The 24,826-nt window shown below is 38.8% G+C and overlaps 1 protein-coding gene across 9 annotated transcripts in view; it reads right to left on the reverse strand.

The window, feature by feature from the left end:
* STMND1 (stathmin domain containing 1) overlaps positions 1–24,826 on the reverse strand; it is a 382,758-nt gene that overhangs the window by 17,239 nt on the left and 340,693 nt on the right. The window contains exon 8 of one of the 9 annotated variants that reach the window (XR_013533690.1): positions 63–23,495. The exons of the other annotated variants lie outside the window; for them this stretch is intronic. The gene's annotated coding sequence lies outside the window, so the exon portion shown is untranslated. Of the gene's footprint in view, positions 1–62; positions 23,496–24,826 lie in introns of those variants that run through there. 9 annotated transcript variants of the gene reach the window in all.

Raw genomic sequence — 24,826 nt, forward strand, 5'->3', positions numbered from 1 at the left:
AGAAATTGATTAAAGTCTTACAATAAATTGAGGAGTGTTTATTGAAGACGATAGGTGAATTTGGTAAGAAGAGTATATATATTTTATATCTACAGTCTATGTATTTTTTTTTAACCTATTGACATTGAGATGCCGTCATCTCAGCTAAATTCCCAAGGTAAGTTTGGGAAGAATAAAATACTTCTGACTAGTAACGTATCACAGGTTTGAAGAATTTTTGAAATGTTAGAAACTTGAATCTACCTCTTCGTTTTCCTGGAACCATCTTACATGTGTAAAAATACTCCTTTCTAAATGCCAAAATACATTGGTTAAAGTTTGCATTATCTTCTAATCATATTCATCCACAGACAAGATGTGTTTAAAAAGATAGATTGCATGACCTTACTTTATGTCTTACTGGTTTAAGGCAGAGAAGAACTTTTCTGAAGTGATTTGTGTCTATGATGTATCCTGATTTCTCTGCTACACTTTTACTAATATTAGGTGATTATACTTGTGTTCTTTTATATTTTAGCTCAGCAAAAGCTCAGCTCAGGATGAAAGGGGTAGAACATGAAGATTTCAGAAGAACTATGTGAGAAATTCATGTTTAACTATAAATAGCTGCTTAAAAGTAGGAAGAAAGGACTGATTTTTCTTCTCACATGGAAATCAATGAGCTGTTTAGTATTATCCATTTGCACATGTCAAAAGCAAGGGTGGGGCTCAACCGAAAAGGATTCTATTTGGAGAAGCTGTATGTGATAGTGTAAAATGTGCCGTGGGTTTAAAAGGAGTGTGAAGCTGGCAGATCACTTGAGGTCAGGAGTTCGAGACCAGCCTTGCCAAATGGTGAGACCCTATCTCTACTAAAAATACAAAAAGTAATTGGGTGTGGTGGCTCACACCTGTAGTCCCAGCTACTTGGGAGGCTGAGGCATAAGAATTTTTTGAGCCTGGAAGGTGGAGGTTGCAGTGAGCCAAGACTATGCCACTGCACTCCAGCCTGGGTGATGGAGTGAAACTCTATCTCAATAATAATAATAATAATAATAGGTTTGGACAGTAGTTCCAAACCATGATCTGTCTTTCTTGGTCAAGAAGAATCAAAGAGTCTAAATTGCCCAGTTTAAAAACATACTGTGGCCAGGCACAGTGGCTCACGCCTGTAATCCCCACACTTTGGGAGGCCGAGGCGGGCAGATCACCTGAGGTCAGGAATTCAGGACCGGCTTGGCCAACATGGTGAAACCCTGACTCTACTAAAAATACAAAAATTAGTCGGGTGTGGTGGTGGGCACCTGTAATCCCAGGAACTCAGGAGGCTGAGGCAGGATAATGGCTTGAACCTGGGAGATGGAGGTGGTCGTGAGCTGAGATCACGCCACTGAATTGTCAAAGTAAACCTCTTCAGAACTCTGGAAATTAATCAAACGCTTACCCCAGTTTGAGGAGTGTTTTATTGAATAAAAACAGTGGCCAGGTACAGTGGCTAGTGCCTGTAATCTCAGCACTTTGGGAGGCCAAGGCGGGTGGATTGCTTGAGCTAAGGAGTTTGAGACTAGTCTGGGCAACATGGTAAAACCCCATCTCTATAAAAAAAAATAACAAAAATTGGCCGGGCGCGGTGGCTCAAGCCTGTAATCCAGCACTTTGGGAGGCCGAGGCGGGTTGATCACAAGGTCAAGAGATGGAGACCATCCTGGTCAACATGGTGAAACCCCGTCTCTACTAAAAATACAAAAACTTAGCTGGGCATCGTGGTGCGTGCCTGTAATCCCAGCTACTCAGGATGCTGAGGCAGGAGAATTGCCTGAACCCAGGAGGCGGAGATTGCAGTGATCCGAGGCATTGCACTCCAGCCTGGGTGCGAAACTCCATCTCAAAAAAAACAAAAAACAAAAATTAGCTGGATGTGGTGATGCATGCCTGTAGTCTTGGCTACCCAGGAGGCTGAGGTGGGAGAATCGCCTGAGCCCGGGAGGTCAAGGCTGTAGTGAGCCGTGATCGCGCCACTGCACTCCAGCCTCAGTGACAGAGCGAGACCCTGTCTCAAAATAAATAAGTAAAAAAATTAAAAATAAAAATACATAAGTCTTGATAACAAGAGGGTGAATATTTTATCTTACCCTATTTTCATCTTCTGCCCAGCTCCACAGTAGCCTTGAAAACATATAGTCTCCCAGCCGTGGTAGGTGTGGAAAAAGCAGCCCAGCAGTCACTGGAGGGAGCGAAATGGTGTTGGAGCATCCCAGGAAAGCACAGTTTCCAGAATTTTTTTTTATTTTTTATCTCTCTGGCAGCTCCCTGAAAACTTCCATTCACAGAACTGGTCTTTGTTTGACTCATGCAGAACTTGGTGCAAACAGCCTTTTTCCTCAGGCACTTGTCAAAAACTTTCAGTGGTAATTGTTTAACACTGTAGCTGCCTGAGGTGGTGTCTCAGTCTGTTTATGTTGCTACAACAAAAATAACCATAGACTAGTGGCTTATAAATAACAGAAATTTATTTCTCACGGTTTTGGAGGCTGGGAAATCCGGGCTCAAGACATCAGCAGATTCAGCGTCTGGTGGAGGCCAGCTTACCAGCTTACAAATGGCTGTGTTTTTGCTGTGTCTTCACAGGGTGAAAGGGGCAAAGCCATAGATGTTCCGCACAGATGTTAAGATCACAGATGGTGCTGCCACAGTGCATGGCTCAGGTTCTAGCTCTGCCTCTTACTGGCTGGGGTAAAACCATTTGTTAGTATTTCTTAAAATACCAAATAGAAGTGCCGAAAATGTTTGGAGCACTGGTATCACCTTTGGAATAAGTGAACAGCTTATTATGGTGACTACTCTGATCATATTTATTATCATATAAAATTCCTAGTAGGTTTGTAAAAATAGACTCTTCACTTTCTGGTCATACTTGTATACAGAATCCAGATTTCTAGGAATAGAATGGATCTTACAAATCTTATGACAAAAGTGAGTTATCTGACTTTTTATGTAACGAGATACCTCACTTATTATAAAAGTGAGTTGTCTGACTGTGACTCTCCCAAGACCAGGTAAGTAGTGAGTGGCAACAGTTAACTGGAAAGGACAAGTAGAGGCTGGACGTGGGTTAATCTGGGTCAGGTTCTCATTCTCCGTGTATTCTTCAATAATACATTACGCTACACTCTTCAACTCAGTCTCTAGCTTTCCACTGTAATAAGATTTCTCCAAAATATTTTTCAACTTTGGTTTTGGAATATTCCGTTATTTTTTGCCCAATATCATAAAGAATAATGCTTAATATCGGTTAACATATGTTTGTGCTGTTGCATCATAGATGGTGTTCTTAGCTTTTCTCATTTCATTGTTTTTGTTTTTGGCCATTTACTTTTCCTAAAGTTATTTACTACAATGATATAAAACTTTTCTTGAGACAGGTCAGGGTATCTTCAGTTAGCCCAAAATACCATTAAAATTTCAAAAGCCAATTAATTTTTTTATTAGTTTAAATTTATGGGGTACAAGTGTAATTTTGTTACCTGGATGGATTGCATGGTTGTGAAGTCAGGGCCTTTAGAGTATCCATTACCCAAATAACGTACGTTGTTCTCAGTAATTTCTCATCATCCTCCTCCCCCTGCTTCCAATTCTCTACTGTCATTCTATACTCTATGTCCATGTGTGCATAATATTTAGTTCCCACTTATAAATGAGACCATGTGATATTTGTCTTTCTGTGTCTTGAGTTGTTTCACGTCAGTTAATGGCCTCCATTTCCATCCATGTTGCTGCAAAAGACATGCTTCCTTCTTCTCTAATGGCTGAACAGTATTCCATTGTACATATAGACATATTCCATTGTACATAATCGTTGATGGACAATTATTTGTTAGGTTGATTCCATATCCTCGCCATTGTGAGGCGTGCTGTGATAAGAATACAAGTGCAAGTGTCTTTTTGATATAATGATTTATTTTGCTTTGGGTAGATACCCAGTAGTGGGATTACAGATTTGAATAGTAGTTCCATTTTTAGTTCTTTGAGAAATCTTCATGCTGTTTTCCATAGAGGTTAATTTACATTCCCACCCATAGTATATCAGCATTCCCTTTTCTCTGCATCCTTGCCAACATCTGTTATTTTTTCTCTTTTTAATAATAGTCATTCTGACTAAGTAAGATGATAGCTCATTGTGGTTTTGATTTGGATTTCTCTGATAATTAGTGATTTTTTTTTTTTTTTGAGACAGAGTATCACTCTGTTGCCCAGACTGGAGTGCAGTGGTTTAATCATGGCTCCAGCAATCATCCCACCTCAGCCTCTCAAGGAGCTGGGACTACAGGTGTGCACCACCACACTTGGCTAATTTTTAATTTTTTTTTTGTTTTTTTAGATATGGGGTCTTGCTGTTATGCAGGCTGATCTTGAACTCTTGGCCTCAAGTATTCTCCTACCTTGGCCTCCTAAAGTGCTAGGATTACAAGCATGAGCCAATGCACCAAACCCATTAGTGATGCTGAGCTTTGGCATTTGTTTCTCTTCTTTTGAGAAATGTCTGTTTATGTCTGTTGCCCACTTTTTAATGAGATTATTTGTGGAGGATTTTTTGTTGTTAGGTTGTTTGAATCCTTTGAAAATTCTGGATGTTAGTCCCTTGTCAGATACATAGCTTGCAAATATTTTCTCTCATTCAGGTTATCTTTTCACTCTATTAATTATTTCTTTTGCTGTGCAGAATATTTTAGTTTAATTAAGCCCTATTTGTCCAATTTTTGTTTTTGTGGCTTGTGCTTTTCAGGTTTGAGTCATGCATTATTTGCCAAGACCAAGGTACAGAAGAATTTTCCCTAAATTTTCTTCTAGTATTTTTATAGTTTCAGGTCTTACATTTAAGTCTTTAATCTATCTCAAGTTTATTTTTGTATGCAGTGAGAGATAGGGGTCCAGTGTCATTCCTTTACACATGGCAATTCAATTTTCCAGGGACTATTTATTGAATAGGGTGTCCTTTCCCCAGTGTATGTTCTTGTTGACTTCATCAAAGATCAGTTGACTGCAAATATATGGCTTTATTTCTGGGTTCTCTATTCTGTTCCATCGATCTATGTGTCTATTATTATATCCGTATCATGCTGTTTTGCTTACTGTAGTCTTATAGTATAATTTGAAGTCAAGTAATGTGATCCCTTCAGCCTTGTTCTTTTTGCTTAGGCTTGCTTTAACTATTTTCACCCTTTTTTGGTTCTATATGAATTTTAGGATTTTTTTCCCCTAATTATGTGAAAAATGATGTGGAATTTTGATAGGAATTGCATTGACTCTAAATGCTTTGGACAGTATGGTCATTTTAATGATATTATTTCTTCCAATCCATGAGCATAGAATGTTTTTCCATTTGTTTGTGTCATCTACAATTTCTTTCATCAGTGTTTTGTAGTTTTCCTTGTAGAGATCTTTCACCTCATTGGTTAAATATATTCCTAAAGTTTCTTTCTTTCTTTTTCTTTTTTTTTTTTTTTTAACAAAACAAATTTATTTTAATTTAAAAAGTAGACCACATGTAATGTTTCTTGTGATGATGATGCCAGGCATTATTATAGATTGGAGTTGTCAGTTTTAGCAAATAAAAATATAGCATTCCCAGATAAATTTGATTTCAGATAACAATAAATAAACCAATGATGGTATAGGCCATACTTATTTTAAAATGAAGTATTCATTGTTTACCTGAAATTCAGATTTTGCTGGGTGCACTTTATTTATATTTATTTTTTATTTTTTGAGATGGAATCTTGCTCTGTTGCCCAGGCTGGAGTGCAGTAGTGTGATCTCGGCTCACTGCAACCTCTACCTCCCGGGCTCAAGTGATTCTCCTGCCTCAGTCTCCTGAGTAGCTGGGACTACAGGCACCCGCCACCACGCCCAGCTAATTTTCTGTATTTTTGGTAGAGACAGGGTTTTATCATGTTAGCCAGGATGGTCTTGATCTCCTGACCTCGTGATCCGCCTGCTTCAGCCTCCCAAAGTGCTGGGATTACAGGTGTGAGCCACCTCGCCCTGCCCTGGGTGCACTTTATTTTGTCAGTGAACCTAACCTAGGTACTTAAGGGTACCTCACTGAATAGAAGTTTCCTGCTCTTATAGAGCTTATGTTTTAGAGGAGAGAGTTGGACAAGACAATAAACATAGTAATAATAAACTATTTAGTATGTTAGATGATACATGTTTTAGGGTAAAAGAAAAAAGTAGTAGGATCCTTTGACCTGGGTGTGTGCGTTTGTGGAGGGCATGCTCTCATTTTAAATAGGGTAATTGGAGACATAAACCTCACTGGAAGGTGAGATTGGAAACACACACACACACACACACACACACACACACACACACACACTTTTGATGCACCCTCCAGAATTCAGTGGAAGATTATTCCAGGATAAGGGACAGTGTCTAGAATATTTGAAGAACAGCAAGGGGGTCATATCCGTTGGCTTGAGAAAAGTGAGAGAGAGCAAGAAGGGGAGAGTGGAAGGAACAAACATGGGAAGCCAGATCCAAGGGCCTAGGAGCCATTGTAAGGACTTTGGAGCCAATGTAGGATTTTAAACACAGGTATGACCTGACCTGACCTATCTTTTTTTAAAGGAATCTCTCTACCTGCTGTATGGAATACATAAAAGTATAGTAGTGGCTGGGTGCCGTGGCTCATGCCTGTAATTCCAGCACTTTGGAGGCCAAGGCAGGCATATCCCAAGGTCAAGAGATGGAGACCATCCTGGACAACATGGGGTTTCACCCCATCTCTACTAAAAATACAAAAATTGGCTGGGCATAGTAGCACAACTGTCATCCCAGTTACTCAGGAGGCTGAGGCAGGAGAATCACTTGAACCCAGGAGGCAGAGGTTGTAGTGAGCTGAGATCATGTCACTGCACTGCCTGGCAACAGAGCGAGACTACTCCTTCTCAAAAAAAAAAAAAAAGTATAGAAGCAGAGAGACCATTAGAAAGTTTTCACAGCTCTCAGAGGGAGAGGTGATGGTGCTCAGACTGTGGTAGTGGCAGCAGAAGTCATGTAGAGTGGTGAGATTTGGGAGTATCTTGAAACTTGAACCAACAGCATTTCCTAAAGGTTGAAAATGGAGTGTGAGAGAAAGAAAGGATTGAAGAGTTATATCAAGGATTCTATCAAGCAGATGCTTTATGCACGGCACCGTTGTAACGGCTTCTTTCTGAGAAGCTGTGGCAAATTTGTGGATTACAGACACGTTGAAGGTTCATTTGGTGTGATTGTTTGCGTTGAACTGTTTGTTTCTGACAGAATGTTTGCTTTTCTATAAATACAGCCTCTATGTAGAAAATAGGCAGACAGAGAGCCTGTTCTCTCTACCCTTCCCATTGGAGTTTCCTGGTCAATGTATCTCTCGCCTTTTGCCACAGGTTGAAGAGCACCAAGCTGTGCCTGTTATTAAGATTTTGGTAGAGAACACAAAACCAAAAACAATGTACTATTTTTGTCAGACACCAGATAATTATTAGTCTTACGAAATGTGTCAGCCTTCAGGCTGGGGATATTTTAAAGAAGCTGTGTATTGCAATAGCAAATACATGGAATCAGCCTAGGTGCCCATCAACAGTGGACTGGATAAAGGAAATGTGGTACATAGACATTGTGGAATACTATACAGCCATAAAATGAATGAATGAAATGTCATTTGCAGCAACATGGATGCAGCTGGAGGACATTATCCTAAGTGAATGAATGCAGCAACAGAAAACCAAATACCACATGTTCTCACTTATAAGTGGGAGCCAAACATTAAGTATACATGGACATAGAGATGGAAACAGTAGACACTGGTGACTGCTGGAGGCAGGCAGGAAAGAGTGGGGTGCAGGCTGAGGGATTGCTTATTGCGCACTATGCTCACTGCTTGGGTGACGGGATCATCTACACCCCAAATCTCAGAGTTATATCATGTTACCATGTGACAGACTTGCACGTGTATCCCCTGAATCTAAAATAAGAGTTGAAAATTTTTTAAAAAGAATCTGTGCATTGAAAGTTCTAAGGACTGTTTGTGATTACCTCAAAGTGTCATTTAGATAATACACTAACATGCGTCCATGGATGCAAATTAGAGCATGAGCTACTGCTTCTTTGGGGAAACTAAAGACAACCAAAGACTATCATATACTATAAATAGATTCTTATGGAGACATTTTGTTTTATTCTACCTGTGAGGGTAAAGAGCGGGGCAGAGAGCTTGCCAGCTTACCAAATGTTACCAATCCCTGAATGCTTCAGCCTCAGTGTAACTATATCCTTTTTATTTATTGATAAACACCATATGCCTGTCATGTCAGAGATCAGAGAATGTCAAGGAGTCATTCATTAGACCATACTACAAAGCCTCCCTCATTATGCTCCACTTCATTCATTCTTGCTCACTTCTGAGGACCTGTTTCTCCAGGGGATTCACAACAGAGTATTCAACTCAAATAGCCCGTCTTTGATAGTCGAGCCATTGGCGCTGTCACTAATACGCAATTGCCTTCTCTCAATCATTTGCCCTGATGTAGGGACACCATGATTCAAATAATTCAAAGAAAAAAGAAGGCAATACACATTATTTATAATTAGTTCAGAAATACGTAAACTGACCTTGAAACACTTCAGTCTTCTAAATTATAGTTTACACAGACTAAATTTAAAATTGATTAGTACCTTTTAAGTTTGCATGAGCTAGGGAGGAAGGAGTCTTGGTTAGTGTCACCAATGGCAGTAATCGTGTTTGGGGATTAAAAAGTATATCGCAGCATTTCTGGTAAAAAAAATGGTGGGAGCTGTTTTTATAAACACATGACAATGCATACGATGATAATGGTGATGACAATCATAAGAAAGATAACAAGAATAATACCTAATAACTATTGGACTTCTAATATGTGCCATACACTGCTCCATACCCTCCATGTATATTACATCTCTTAATCCTCACAGCAATCATATGAGCTGGGTCTTATTATTACTCCCATTTTACAACTAAGAAAACTTATATTTAAAGATGATAACTTGCTCATGGTCATAAATCCAGTAAGTGCCAGAGCTGAGACTTGAATCTAGACAGTCTGATTCCAAAACTTCAACTTCTCTATGATACTCAATAACATGAACTAGCAATGATAAAGATAATAAGTCACCTATCTTGATAGAAATGGAAATGCCTAGATGCTGGGAACAGAGAAAAAACTCAAAGGTGGAGTCAGAAGAAGGAACTAAAAAAGTAAAGCCCCAAAGAGAACCCAAATAAAGACCCAATGCAGACTACTAAATGGGCAGGACTGTAACGTTCACAGAGGAACAGGATATATGAACTTGAACCTGTGCAAGAAGGGGAGCTTGGAATGAGGCTCCTTCTTAAAGCTGGGAATATTGAAGGCTTGCCTTGCATGTAAAAAGGACCAGAAAAGCACTTTGCCCAACAACTCAGAAAGCAAAAAAGAAGTTTGTGGTTTTCTTGGAGCAATGGTACCCAAGAATGAGGTACATGTGTGAGAAAATCTAAATAAGGGAAAAAAATAAATTTTTAAACCTGTGTCACGTGCAGGTATAAAGCCCAAATTTTTATTGCCCACAGTGCAAAGGAACCTGAAGCATAGAAATAAACATGAAAATTATTCTGTAGTCACTGAAAACTCTGGGGCCTTAACAGAAGAAAATGCCAAAAAAAAAGGCTGTACAGGGACAGTTCCACCATTTGGATATAATGGATTTCCCTTGGGGAGGGAGACATACTGAGTATGAGCTACCAGTGAAAACGGTACAGATAACACAGAGAAATGAAACACTGTGAGGAGGAGTCAACAGACAAAACAAGTAGTATTCCTATGAGCACATGTACTGGACCTAAGAGATAATTGGAAAGAATGCTATACGTATGTTTAAAATCGTTAGAGAGACAAAAGATAAAGCAAAGATTGTATTGACAGATGGGATACTGTGAGTTAAAAAGTGGATTTTTAAAAGAATCAAAAAGAACCTCTGGAAATGAAAAAATTAAAAATGCAATAGATAAGTAAACAGGAGGTGAGATACAGATGAAGGGAAAAATTGTGTGCCGTCAGATAGTGCTGAGGCACTCATCTAGAGGGAACAAGATATGGGGGAAATTATGCCCAAATATTAAAAGAAACATAGGTGACTGAATCACGAGGCCCAACATATGTCTAATAGGAGTTCTGCATACAAGGAACATTATTTGAAGAGAGGCAGTATTTGAGGAGATAATGGGTGAATATTTCCCAGATCAAAGAAAGACATGCAGATACACACCAAGTTATGAATAGGATAACAATGAATCCACACTTAAACACGTTGGAGTGGTGTGTTTCCAGAGAAAAATACTACAGCACACCAGAGAAAAATAGACTTTCTTAAAAATAGAAAGAAACTGTATGTAATTGAATGTTATAATGGAACTTTGTCTTAATTGCTGTGTGTGTGTGTGTGTGTGTGTGTGTGTGTGTGTGTGTGTATGAGATGGAGTCTTGCTTTGTTGCCCAGGCTGGAGTGCAGTGGCACTATCTTGGCTCACTGCAACTTCCACCTCCCACCTCCCAGGTTCAAACAGTTCCCTGCCTCAGCCTCCCGAGTAGCTGGGATTAGCTTGCCACGACTCTCCGTTAATTTTTGTATTTTTAGTAGAGACGGGGTTTTACCAGCTTGGCCACGCTGCTCTTGAACTCCTGACCTCGTGATCCACCTGCCTCAGCCTCCCAAAGTGCTAGGATTACGGGCATGAGCCACTGGGCCTGGCCAATTTCTGCTCTCTGATGTCTGTCTTACTGGCCAATAACAAAATATTAGGGGGCAAGTACTCTCTCATTACAAGGAAAGCCACCAGAAAACTACCTATGCATATGTGGGAAGGAAGTGCTAAAAACCACTGACAACTGAGGCCAAACCTACTTTAATAGTTTAAAGGTTTGAGCTGAAGAAGCCAGGAGAGCATTTCTCAGGAAAAATTAGTTAAAGGCTGGGGTATTTTTTATCTTTTCACATTTGTGTGTGTGTGTGTTGGAGTGGGGAAGAGTCCGCTTAAGTCTACTAAAAGGGGTTTTGAGAAGATCATTTGGAGAATCTCAGATCGTCCCCTTGAATTTGGGGAAACACAGGGACCGGTTTTTTACTCAATCTCAAGAAGGCTTTGACTATAACCACTTGCAGGTGCCAGGCAAGGCCAGAAGGAAGAGTGATATTTGGAATACTTCTTCATTTGGCTTGGAAAATATATGTTGTTTCCTAAGGGCTAAATAGGCACTGCCAACTCATGAACAGGGGTCAACTTGAAGGGAGCCTGCCCAAGATGGAGGCCTGCCAATATGAGGGGAACCAAGCAATAAAAGATTGCATGATAAACTGCTAGGGACAGCCAGTGAGGGCAGGTTGCATTAGTGTTGCCTCTGTTAAAACTACAATGTGGAATTTCATTGGCGACTCAAAAACTCAAACTGCTCCCAAATAGAAGAATCAGCACTAAAGTACATGAAATCATGCAAAACAGATCATGTAAAGCAAAACATCTTCTGCCAGACCTTTCTCCTTTCCCAGAAAACTAGCACCAGGATACCCCACTCCACTTTGAGGATCTAGAAATCAACTTAGTCAAGGAGTAGGGGGTAAGCATTAGAGAAGCATAAGGAGAGAAAATAGAGAATGAGTCACCCCTCCCCTTTCTCTTTGTAAGCTTCTAGTGTAAAGCAGGTCCTGATTAAAGGCCTTTAACTTTAGATAATTTTTTAATTACTAGGACACAAGGAAGAACAATTTGTTTACCAAAATAAGACTTTCTGGTTTATTGATTAAAAATAACCAGACAGCTTTTCAACATCTTACTGAAGTCCTAGCTAATGCAATAAAATAAGAAAAGAAAAGAGAAAGTGTACAGATTGGGAAGGAAGAATTACATTTTCTTCACAGATGACATGATTGTCTATTTAAAAAATATGAAAGAATTGACCAAAAAAACCCTCCTGGAACTAAAAATAGATTGTAGCAAGATTGCATGATACAAGGTTAATACACGAAAGTCAATCACTTTTTTATATCCAAGTAATTAACAAATGGAATTTGAAATTAAAAACACAATACCATTTACATTCATTCCTCCCCAAATGAAATACTTAGGTATAGATCTAACAAAACACGTGAGGAATATGAGGAAAACTACAACATTCTGATTAAAGATGTCAAGGAAGAACTAAATAAATGAAGAGATATTCCATGTTCATGGATAGGAAGATTAAATATTATCAAGATGTCAGTTCTTCCCAACTTGATCTATAGACTCAAAGCAATTGCAATCTCAGCAAAAATTCCAGCAAGCTATTTAGTGGATGTCTGTCCACAAACTGACCGGCCTTCTTATTGAACAGCCAGAAGTCTGGCAGCTGATGTTTATCTTTTTCCCTTCAAGGCTCAGCAGCCTTATGGAAGGGCAATCCTGATGAAAAACCCTACTACATTGGGACAAAACAGTAGACATAGCCTATCCCTTCCTGCTTTAGATTCTGGTGCTCACATCTTTTTCTTACTAATAAATGTCTTCTGTGGCATTTTTTTCCAGAACAGGACACTTTTGTCTGCATTGAACATCTGTTCAGGTACATACCCTCTCTTAACAATGATTTTCTTAATGGTGTCTGGGAACTCATCTGCTGTTTCTTGGTTGGCAGAAGCTCTTTCTCTGTTATCTTGACATTTTAAAGCCAAACATCATTCTAAAATTATCGAGCCATCCTTTGCTGGCATTAAATTTTCCAGCTTTAGATTTTTCTTCTTCCTTTTGCTTTAAGGTGTTGTATGACTTCGCTTTTTCTCAAATCGTATTAGAGGCTACAGGTATGCCTTTCATTACTATCTACACACATCATGCATTCATGATATGCCTAAGTTTTTCTTAATTTTTTTATATTTCTAGGCTACATCTACAAATATTTAATATTTCTATGGTTCATCTACAACTTTTTCATGTTATTTCAAATCTCGAAAACATTTTCCAATATATTTATTGAAACGAATCTTTATATAAGTGGACCCATGCAGTTCAAACCCATGTTGTTAAAGGGTCAACTGTGCTTTTTATGAAGAGATTCTCTATGAAGATTAGATTAGTATCACTTTTTATCTGCAAAAAAGAATTTAGAACACCAGAGGAAATAATCGAATTTCATTACTAAACTAAACCATCATTCAAGACCAAAGCTGAAATGAAGCCATGTTCAGATATACACACACAAAAGACTATGAGTTTACTCACAGAACTTAACTACTAAAGAATATATTTAAGTAAGAGAACAATTGATTGCAAACGGAAATGGGATGCAAGAAGCAATAATAGTCCAGGAAATCAACAATATTGTCTAAGTAAGGAGTGATTTGTTGGGGATTGCTTATAAGCAAGATGAAAAAAACGTACTAGATAATAATGTGGAAAATAGGAAAGGCAATGCATTTGAAAATCTTTGTGCATTTCAGAAGGAGTATAGATACTAATTAAATTAACTTTGCTTCTATGTCCTGTTTTATTAAATTCTGATCTCAAATGATACTTTCTTCTATTCATGTTGTTTACTCTTCTAATTTTTTCTACCTTTGTATGTTGAACATTTACATCATTGAATTCCAATCTTTTCTTTTCTAACAAGTGCATCTGAGATGATTGCACTTCACTTAAGTTCCATCATAGTTGTATCTAGAAATTAGCATATGTAACCCTCTTACTATCTTTCAGTTTGGAACATTTTTCTAATTTATATTTGATTTTTCTTGTCCCATTACCCCCATTATTTAAATATTTGTTTTCTTTTTTCTTTTGTTACAAACATACAATAACCCAGGGTGGGGGAAGGTTCGCTTTTGTTCTTGAATTGTATTTTTAATGCTTTGCGATCAGAGACGGGTTTATATCAATATCTTGGTAACTGTTGAGACCTTTTTTGGTAGTCTAGGACATTGACTTTTTGCAAATCTTGATATGTGTTTGCAAATGATACATATTGTACATGATTTTGTTGTGAACACATTTCTAATGGGTATGAATGCATTTACATAGGAGTCATAGGAGGGTGTGTGTGTGTGTGTGTGTGTGTGTGTGCACGCGCATGCAGCTTTAGTAGATACATCCAGGTAACTTTCTAGAGTGACCATATTAATTTATACCCCCACTGGCTGTGCATGAGAGTTCTAGCAAACTAGAGAGTTAGAGAGTGAGAAAGATAAAGAGAGAGAAACTAAGATGGAAGTCAGTCTTTTTAATAACATAATAAAAACTTCTCAACTCTGCTGTTGTAGTAAAAAACAGCCACAGATAATGTTTAGATGAATGAGCATGGCTGTGTTATAACAAAACTTTATGAGTTTTCAAGTAGGTTTCAGCCCAGTTTGGCCTGTGGGCTATAGTTTGCTGATCCCTGTTTCAATTATTAACATTTTGCTAATTTGTTTTTTGTGTGTGAACCCTCTTTATATCTTTCAGACAGACAGAGAGACAGACAGATAGATAGATAGACAGACAGATAGATAGATAGACAGATAGATAGATAGATAGATGAGTACATATATTTTGCTGAATTATTTAAGTCACAAAAGTTGCATATAACATGACATTCCACCCCTAAATTCTTTAGAACAGTGCTCCAAATTATGAAATTGTCATAATGTTGACAATTTTAAAGACCACTGGTTACGCAGAATATCAAATAATATGGATTTGTCTGATGGACACTTGATACTTATATTCAAGATAAACATTCTTGGAAGAAAAATTTTTTATGTGACAACATGTATTTCTCAGTCATCACAACAGGAGGCACATGATGTGACCTATTATTGGTGATGTTAATTTTTATCACTTGGTTAGGATGGTGCTTGCCAGATTTCTCCCTTATAAACTTTTCTTTTGCCTTTGTAATTAATAAACTTGTGAAACAATACTTTGACACTGTTAGTAATTCTTGCTTGAATCGATTATTATTGTGGTAATTTGTACCTTCCCCCCTTGCCTTACTGCAGTGGCTAGGAAATGAAATACGATGTTAAGTAGGTGTTGATTGCAGGAATCCCTGTCTCTACCCTGATCTCACAGGGAAAATGTTCATTGTCTTATCATTAAATATGATAGTTGTTGTTTTGTTTGTTTTTCATAGTCACTATTATATAGAGATGTTTTGATGTTTGTATTTTAAAGAATCATAAATAGATATTAAATTTTACTAAAAATTTTCAGAGGTCTTCTTTCTGTATCTATCAACGAACTATAATTTTTCTCCTTTATTTCTATTAATGCAGTGAATTATATTGGTGAATTTTCAAATTTTAAACCAACTTTGTATTCTTTTCTTTTTTTTAATTTAACTTTTATTTTAAGTTCACTGGGTACATGTACAGGTTTGTTACATAGGTAAACTTCGGTCATGGGGGTTTATTGTACAGATTATTTTATTACCCAGGTATTGTTGATAGATACAGAAGGAAGACCTCTGAAAAAATATAGTAAAATTTAATTCCTATTTATGATTATTTAAGATACAAACAAAGCTTCTCTATATAATAGTGACTACAAAAATAAAACAAACATCAGCTGTCATATTTAATGATAAGATAAGCCTAGTACCCATTAGTTATTTTTCCTCTCCTTCCTCTCACTCTTCTTCCTCAAGTAGGCCCCAGTCTGTGTTGTTCTCCTCTATTTGTCCTTATGTTCTTATCATTTAGTTCCTACTTACAAGTGAGAACAGTATTTGGTTTTCTGTTCCTGTGTTAATTTGCTAAGGATAATTGCCTCCAGCTCCATCCATGTTCCTGCAAAGGATATGATCTTGTTCTTTCTTATGACTGCATAGTATTCTATGGTGTATATGTACCACACTTTTTTTATCCAGTCTCCCATTGATGGGCATTTAGGTTGGTTCCACATCTTTGCTGTTGTGAATAATGCTACAATGAACATAACACATGCATGTTTCTTTATGGTAGAATGATTTATATTCCTTTCGGGATGTACCCAGTAATAGGATAGCTGGGTTGAATGGTTTTTCTGTCTTTAGGTCTTTGAGGAATTGCCATACTGTCTCTTTTTTTGGTTCCATATGAATTTTAAAATTGTTTTTTTCTAGTTCAGTGAAGAATGTCATTGGTAGTTTATCAGGAATAGCATTGAATCTTCTGGGCAGTACGGCTATTTTAACAATATTGAATCTTCCTATCCATGAGCATGGAATGTTTTTTTATTTGTTTGTGTCATCTCTGATTTCTTTGAGCAGTGTTTTATAGTTCTTCTTGTAGAGATCTTTCACCTCTCTGGTTAGCTGTATTCTTAGTTCATGTGTGTGGGGCGGGGGTGGGGAGAGAGCAATTGTGAACAGGATTGTATTCCTGATTTGATCCTCAGCTTGACTGTTGTTGGTGTACAGGAATGCTAGTGATTTTTGTACATTGATTTTGTATCCTGAGACTTTGCTGAAGTTATCAGCTTAAAGAGCTCTTGGGCTGAGACTATGGAGTTTGCTATACATAGGATCATGTTGTCTGCAAACAGGGATAGTTTGACTTTCTGTCTTACTATTTGGATGCCCTCTATGTCTTTATCTTGCCTAATTGCTCTGGCCAGGATTTCCAGTACTATGTTGAATAGGACTGGTGAGATAGGGCATCTTTGTCTTGTGCTAGTTTTCAAGGGGAATGCTTCCAGCTTTTGCCTATTCAGTATGATATTGGCCATGTGGTTTTTGTCTTTAGTTCTGTTTATGTGATGAATCACATTTATTGATTTGCATGTGTTGAACCAACCTTGCATTCCAGGGATACAGCCTTCTTAATCATGGTAGATCAGTCTTTTGATGTGCTGCTGGATTCAGTTTGCCAGTATTTTGTTGAGGATTTTTGAATTGATGTTCATCAAGGATATTGGCCTGAAATTTTCTTTTTCTTGTTGTGTCTCTGTCTGGTTTTGTTATCAGGGTGATACTAGCCTCATGGAATGAGTTAGGAAGAAGTCCCTCTTCCTCAGTATTTTGGAATAGTTTCAGCAGTAATGGTACCAGCTGTTCTTTTTACATCTAGTGGAATTCAGCTGTGAATCCATCTGATCCTGGACTTTTTTTGAAACTTTGTATTCTTGAAATAGAAATTTATTGTTTACTTTCCAAATATTTGGGTCTTAAAGTTATATTCTTCATATTAATTTCTAGCTAAATTCCACTGTGGTCAAAAAACATATCCTGATTAACTGAAATCTCTGAATTTTGGTGTGACCTGCTTTATGGATGCATGGTCAATTTTGATAGATGTTTTCCATACATTTAAATATATATTCTGCTGTTGTAGGTAAGTGTTCTATATATCCCGAATTATCCAAGTTGGTCAATCATGTTGTTCAGATCTTCTGTATCTTTACTGTTTCCTGCTTGATCTTTCAGTTACTGAGAGAGACAGTTAAAGTTCTCCCACTATGATTGTAGATTTGTGTATTTTTTCCTCTATGTCTGTCAAAATTATCTTTATGTAGTCTCAATTCATGAGAATACATATAGAAATTTGTAATTATTATACATCATTTTGTTCCTTTTTATCTGTATTTATATTTCGTAGCTTAAAGTCTACTTTGCAAGGTATTGGTATGCTAGAACACTAGCTTTATTTTGCTTTGTGTTTTTATGGTATTTCTTTTTCCATCTTTTCTATTCAACTTTTCTTTGTTCTTATATTTAAAGTGTGTCTTTTTTTTTTTTTTTTTTTTTGAGACAGAGTGAATTTCACTCTTGTTGCCTACGCTCAAGTGCAGTGGCATGATCTCAACTTACTGCAACCACTGCCTCCCAGGTTCAAGCAGTTCTCCTGCTTCAGCCTCTAGAGTAGCTCGGATTACAGGCATGCACCACCACACCTGGCTAATTTTGTGTTTTTAGTAGAGATGGGATTTCTCCATGTTGGTCAAGCTGTTCTTGAACTTCTGACCACAGATGATCTACTTACCTTGGCCTCCCAAAGTGTTGGGATTACAGGTGTAAGCCACTGTGCCCGGCCCTAAAGTGTGTTTCTTAAAAGTAGCATATAGTTGGATTGCATTTATTTTAATCCAGTTTGACAATATTTTGAGTATTTAGTCTGTTTACATTTAAGGTGATTCTAGACATGGATACATTTGGATTATATTTACCATTTAATTACTACCACCACTACCCATAGGTATGTTAGTTCTATATTCTTTTACTAGGAGTTATCCTTGAGATTACAGAGTATACCCTTGACTCATCTAAGTGTAATATAGAATCATATTTTTACCTCTTTATAGAAAACGATAAAACTTCAGGACTGGGCATGGTGGCTCTTGCCTGTAATCCCAGCACTTTGGGAGGCCAAGGCAGGTGGATCACCTGAGGTCAGGATTTCAAGACCAGCCTGGCCAGCATGGCAAAACCCCCTCTCTACTAAAAATACAAAAATTAGCTGGGTATAGTGGCATGTGCCTGTAATCTCAGCTACTCAGGAGGCTGAGGCAGGAGAATCACTTGAGCCTGGGAGGCAGAGGTCGCAGTGAGTCAAGATCACGCTATTGCACTGCAGCCTGGGCAACAAGAGTGAAACCCCATCTCAGAAACAAGACAAAACAAAACAGAACTTCAGAACACTTTAACTCTATCTGTTCCCGCATGCCTTCTGTATTATTACTGTCAGGCATTTTAGTTCTATACATATATATATGAGCCTTATAAAATGTTAATAGTTTTGTACAGTCAATTTTTATATAGATTTACCCACATTTTCCCATTCCTGTTGCTTTTCATTTCTTCTGGATTTATGGGGATCACATAGATGTGATCATTTTCCTTGCACTTGAAGAAATTCCTTTTGCATTTCTTTTATTATGGGTTTACTGGTGACAAATTATCTCCATTTGTGTGTATCTAGAAGTATGTTAACTTTAACTTTTCTTTTGAAAATTTTTGGTGCCAGATATAAAACTAGGTTATTAGCAGTCATTTTCGTTTATTACTTGAAAAGTGTTTGGTTTTCAACATCTCTGATAAATTTCATTCTTTCTGTGATAACTTTGGGTTTTTTTTCCCACAGAGAACAAACAGAGAACATGGAGGGGAAATGCTGTTTGATGACATAAGATAGCTACTGAGGCACTGAAGGATTATAGGGTTAAAATACAGAAGAAAGAGGAAACTCAGAGAGCTGGGCTCAGTGTTTGTGGCTGCTTTATTTTGCAAATAGCTGTTGACTTCAGAAGAGGCAGCTAAAAATCTGAGAAAAGCTCTCCACTAACTCATAAACCTTAGAGGACAAAATATAGAGATCATGCGCTGCCAAGGGTGGAGAATGCACTGGAAAGTCTTCCCTAAGCTTTGGATTGAGACCCTAAGGAACGACATCTTAGAAGAAAGGGTAAACCAAATGTACATCAGTTTGGAATAGTCTCAATCTTCGGATCAAAGTGATTTGGGATAGCCTATTACAAGCAAATATAAAACCCTCTGGCGGAAGATAACATCATCCCAAACCTAAAATAATCTTTACCATCTTTCACATCTTATGTGCCATGTATGACAAAAATTAACCAGTCACTGGAGGCGACAACATAACATGGCCAAAAACCCACAAAAACCCAAGAGAAATAGTTAAAAAGAGAAATAAATCTACAGATAATGGAGCATGAAATAAGATTTTAGAAGTTCAGTAAATTTTTAAAAAGCAGATAAGAATTTTGACAGATTCGAAACGTGAAACATGAAAAGAATCAAATTGTATTTTAGAAGTAAAAAAATGCAAGAACTGAAATTAAGAACTCAGTGGATGCATTTATTAGCAGATTTGACTCAGATGAAAAGAGAATTTGCAAGTGGAAGATCATATCTATTCTGAATTCCAGAGCAACAACAGTTGCTCTAGAATTAAAAAAAAAATTTTTTTAAATCCCAGAGAGATATCAAGCCATAGATGTAAGAATCATTCAAAACCTCAGGAAATATAAATCTAAAGCCATAGCTAAACATATCCCAGTGAAACTGCTGAAAAAAAATCAAAGAAAATAATCTTTCAAGGAGCCAGAGAGAAACAGTAAGAGTAACGGTTGATTTTTTTTAATAGAACAGTGGAAGCCAGGAGAAGTAGAATGAAACCGTCAAAGTTCTTACATAAAATATCCAACTTCTGCTTTTGGCAGGATGCACCCACTTATCTTGGGCTGACTGGGGGTGGCTTTGCTCCATCTGTCGCTCCTCCTGCTCCTAGGTCTAGCAGGCTAGCTTGAACGTGTTCTTCTCTTGGTAATGGCAGAGTCAAAAGAGAGCAAGCAGATAGATGCAAGCACCTCTTAAGCCTCTGCTCATGCCACATCTGTTAAGATCTCATTGGCCAAAACAAGTTACATGACTAAATTCCTAATCAAAGGATAAGGAAGTACGTTCTGCCATTTGACAAGAAGAGCTGTGAGATCATGCAGATAAATGCATAGTAAGAAAAAAGGTGAAGAATTGGAGTCATCAGTGCGGCACATCACAAAGTAACTAGTGAAAAGGAACTCTAAAGATAAAGTTTTGTAGCCTGTTTCTCTGGACAGAAATGAAATCAGAATTAGCTAAATAATTCTAGCTTTTCTGATGAAATCTAAAGACAGTTGGGAAAAAGCATAAAAATTGTTCAAACACTCAGCACTCTTTCAGAAGCCTCATACTACAGGTCCTTTTACTAACTTCTAAGAGTACCTCCTTTTGCAGCACAGGGAGTAAATGAAGGGCTGTTGGGGGCTGTGCTTCCTCTTTAAAACATGGGAGTGATAGTAAGTTGAGATTGTAAATATGTAATTGGGTAACATCTTTCTTATGCAAATTAACGAAAAGCACTGTGTAGACAGGTGTTGTGGTGCACGCCTGTAGGTCCAACTACTCAGGAGGCTGAGGCAGAAGGAGTGTTTGAGGCTACAGTGAGCTGCACTCCAGCCCGGGTAACCCGAGGTGGGTGGATCACCTGAGTTCAGCAGTTTGAGACCAGCCTGGCCAACATGGTGAAACGCTGTCTCCTGTAAAAATATAAAATTTAGTCACCATGGTGGCACATGCCTGTAGTCCCATCTACTCAGGAGGCTAAGGCAGGAGAATCACTTGAACCCGGGGGGTGGAGGTTGCAGTGAGCCAAGATTGTGCCACTGTACTCCAGCCTGGGTGACAGGGTGACTCTGTCTCAAAAAGGAAAAGGAAAGTTAAGAAGAAAAAAATACTTTTTAAAAGCACTATAGGCAGGGAGCAGTAGCTCATGCCTGTAATCCCAGCACTTTGGGAGGCCAAGGCAAGTGGATCACTGGAGGTCAGGAGTTTGAGACCAGCCTGGTCAACATAGTGAAACAGTCTCTACTAAATATACGAAAATGTAGCTGGGCGTGGTGGCACCTGCCTGTAGTTCCAGCTACTCGGAGGCTGAAGCAGGAGAATCGCTTGAATCCGGGAGGCAGAGGTTGCTGTGAGCCAAGATAGTGCCATTGCACTCCAGCCTGGACAACAAGAACAAAACTTGGTCTCAAAAAAAAAAAAAAAAAGCCCGGGTAAAGTGGCTCGCTCCTGTAATCCCAGCACTTTGGGAGGGCAAGGCCGGTGGATCATGAGGTCAGGAGATCAAGACAATGCTGCCTAACACAGTGAAACCCCATCTTTAATAAAAGTACAAAAAATTAGCCTGGTGTGGTGGCGGATGCCTGTAGTCCCAGATACTCGGGAGACTGAGGCAGGAGAATCACTTGAACCCAGGAGGTAGAAGTTGCAGTGGGCTGAGATGGCGCCTCTGCACTATAGCCTGGGCAACAGAGAAAAAAAAAGCACTGTAGAATTAAGTGAAAAGACCTAAATTATTCCTTTTCAGCATTATTAAATTGAAAAAATCAGTACTGCTATATTGAGCCTATCGTCCGAAAGGAATAGGGCAGAGAAGGCATAAATATGATTCAAGTTTCACATGTTAAGACATTGAGGCCATTTCCCCCTCTATGCAAGAAGCAGGAAACAAGGTACATTCCAGTACATATTGGTTTGAATCACTTGTATTTACCTAAGTAGGGATACGCAAGAGAAACGGGTCAGGACAAAAAGAAATTAGCCATAGTGATCCTCGAAGGGATTTCTTGGCCATTGGAGGCAGCGTGGGGTAAAAGTGTGCTTGTCAAGCTGGTCCAGGACGTGCCCTTAGCAGTGAACGTGCAGCAGCACATACCCGTGGGCCACGTAACCTCACTGCCGCAAGCATCAACTTCCTGTGAGATTTGTATTCGCTTTAAAAAGTCATGTGAATTTGGTTTTGTCCTGCAATAATAAATGCATTTTTATTTCTTTCTCCTCCTCTTTTTTCTTCTTTCTTTCCTTTTCTTTTCTTTCTTTTTTTTGAAATAGTCTCACTCTGTCACCCAGGCTAGAATGTAGTGGCACGATTATAGGTCACTGCAGCCTCGAACTCCTAGTCTCAAGCAATTCTCTCACCACAGGCTCCCAAGTAGCTAGAACTAAAGGCCCAGCTGGGTTTATTTTTTATTTTTATTTTTTGAAGAGAAGGGATCTTGCTTTGTTGCCCAGACTGGTCTCACGCTCCTGGTCCCAAGTAATCCTCCCAGCTCTGCTTCCCAAAGTGCTGGGATTAAAGGCATGAGTCTCTGAGCCTGGTCTAACATGTTTATTTTTTAACAAGCATTTGTTTAACGTCCTCACCTTGAAGTAGTATCCAAGATTTAGGAAGAAGTGGCGTATTTCTGCTTCGCCTTGGAGTATTTTCTGGCACATAAATGTATATCCCCTAGGGTTGGGGGCTTCTGTTTAAGAACATCAGGTTGTAAAGTGTTGGCCTGGGGGCCAGGAGGACTGGGTTTTACTCTTGTCTTTGCCACTAGTTCATGCTGGTGCCAGAGCAGTCTGAATGGCAAAGACCTCAGTTTCCTTGCCTCTAGCAGGAGATTGGACTAGACCATCTCTAAGGTTCCTTCCAGTTTGAGCCTCCAGAAGTCTCTTATGGCTGATTTCAACCTTGGTATTTTCTAACTAAGTTCAACCTTGGTGTTTGCTTTTGAACAGGCATTCTTGAGCACCTCTCCCATCACTCAGGCATATCTGGGGTTCACTGGAATGATCCATCCTCAAGGATGAGAGCCAATTTTCCCTTACAAGTGGATCACGTAGACTGGTAGAGTTCACTTTACATACAACCATTAACTTTCCTTTTTCTTTTTGAAACGGAGTCTTGCCCTGTTACTCCAGCTGGAGTACAGGTATGGTTTCTCGTAATTAGACAACACAAAGCAGCAATAATAAGATAGGCTAGGAAGCTGTGTATCCTAAATAATCAAATTAGAGAGAACACCAATAGAACATTTTTCTTTAATATTTTGAATTAACAAACTTTTGGGGAGACTGGGGAAATTGATGGACTTTGACCTATTAACAGATGCAGAGTTGTTCTGTTTGGTTTTTTTGATTCCACCGGGTTTGAAACTGAGAATAGAAATGAGACACCCGCATTAATAAAACAAAGTGGTATTTGAACACTTAAACTCAACAAAAGAAATTGGACCTGGGAGTGAATTACTTATTTATAGCATCTCCGTGTTGAACTACCTACTCTTTCATGAGGCCTGGGATGCTCTCTTTATTGGTCTTTGAGGCAAGTGGGGAGGCCTTCATGATGGCTTGTGGTTTTTAGGCCAGTGGTGAGCTGGTTGTCAGAGTCATTTGGTTCAAAACTTCCTTACAAGGAAGTGTGCTCCCTCTTTCTCTTTTCTCGGAGGCATTTTAAATCTAACTAATAGTGAGCGAGTATCAGCAGCCTGATATTTTGTATCTGTTAAAACCCACCTGGGGAAAGTGTGAGCACAGGGCATTGGGCAGAACCTGTCTGCCAAGAAACTTAAGGTGTCAAACGACCTGAATGACCTTGTCCATCTCTGGTTTCTACTGTTGTGTCCAAAAAAACAGCAGTTCTCGTGTTACCTTGTTTCACACCATTTAAATAAAGATGACTCTGAGTCTGATGCAGTCCCACAGAACAGAAGTATTTCACCATCTCAAATGAATTCTTAATAGGGTAGTTATGTATATGCCTATATGCAGTATGAAACGTATGTCTTGTTATTGTGTGTCTGTGTCTCCAAGTTTATTTAAACACAAACTCATTGTTGTTGCATATGGGCACATTCCATGTGGAAAGCACTCATTCAGCACATGCAACTTTCATCTTCGTATAAAATCAATTCTGCCATCGAACACTTTTTCCTTGTCCTGTACCTGGGAAGAAAGGTTCTGGATTTGAGAGGAGTTGGAAGAAAATTCCGCAGTGGAAAGGCTAGTCTTCCCAGTGGCACTTTACTAGGAAGCCATGCTTTTCCATCATGATCTACAAAGGTATGATAGATCACCTTCTCACGGTTCTGACAGCAGAGAATATTGGAGTGCAACATGAAGGAGAGAGCAAAGGATCACTGGGATCTGAGTTGGAGGGTAATAAGATGTGACTGTCAGGCATGGGCCTGATGAGTCAGGTGGCTACTGGCTTCTTAGGCAGGAGGGCCAGCAAGACCAGGAAGATTTAAACCCCAAGATTGTTGCTGGTTGACAAGGCTGGAGATAAAATTCCTGATGGGCGAGAGGGGATACTTTCCCTTCACTTCACAGCCCCGTATCTGGCCACCATACCAAAGTGCTGTCTTTTTTTTTAGATGGAATTTCGCTCTTGTTGCCCAGCCTGGAGTGCAATGGTGCAATCTCGGCTCACTGCAATCTCTGCCTCCCAGGTTCAAGTGATTCTGCTTCAGCCTGCTGAGTAGCTG

This window comes from Callithrix jacchus, chromosome 4 (assembly GCF_049354715.1).
Source record: "Callithrix jacchus isolate 240 chromosome 4, calJac240_pri, whole genome shotgun sequence".
Lineage (NCBI taxonomy): Eukaryota > Metazoa > Chordata > Mammalia > Primates > Cebidae > Callithrix > Callithrix jacchus.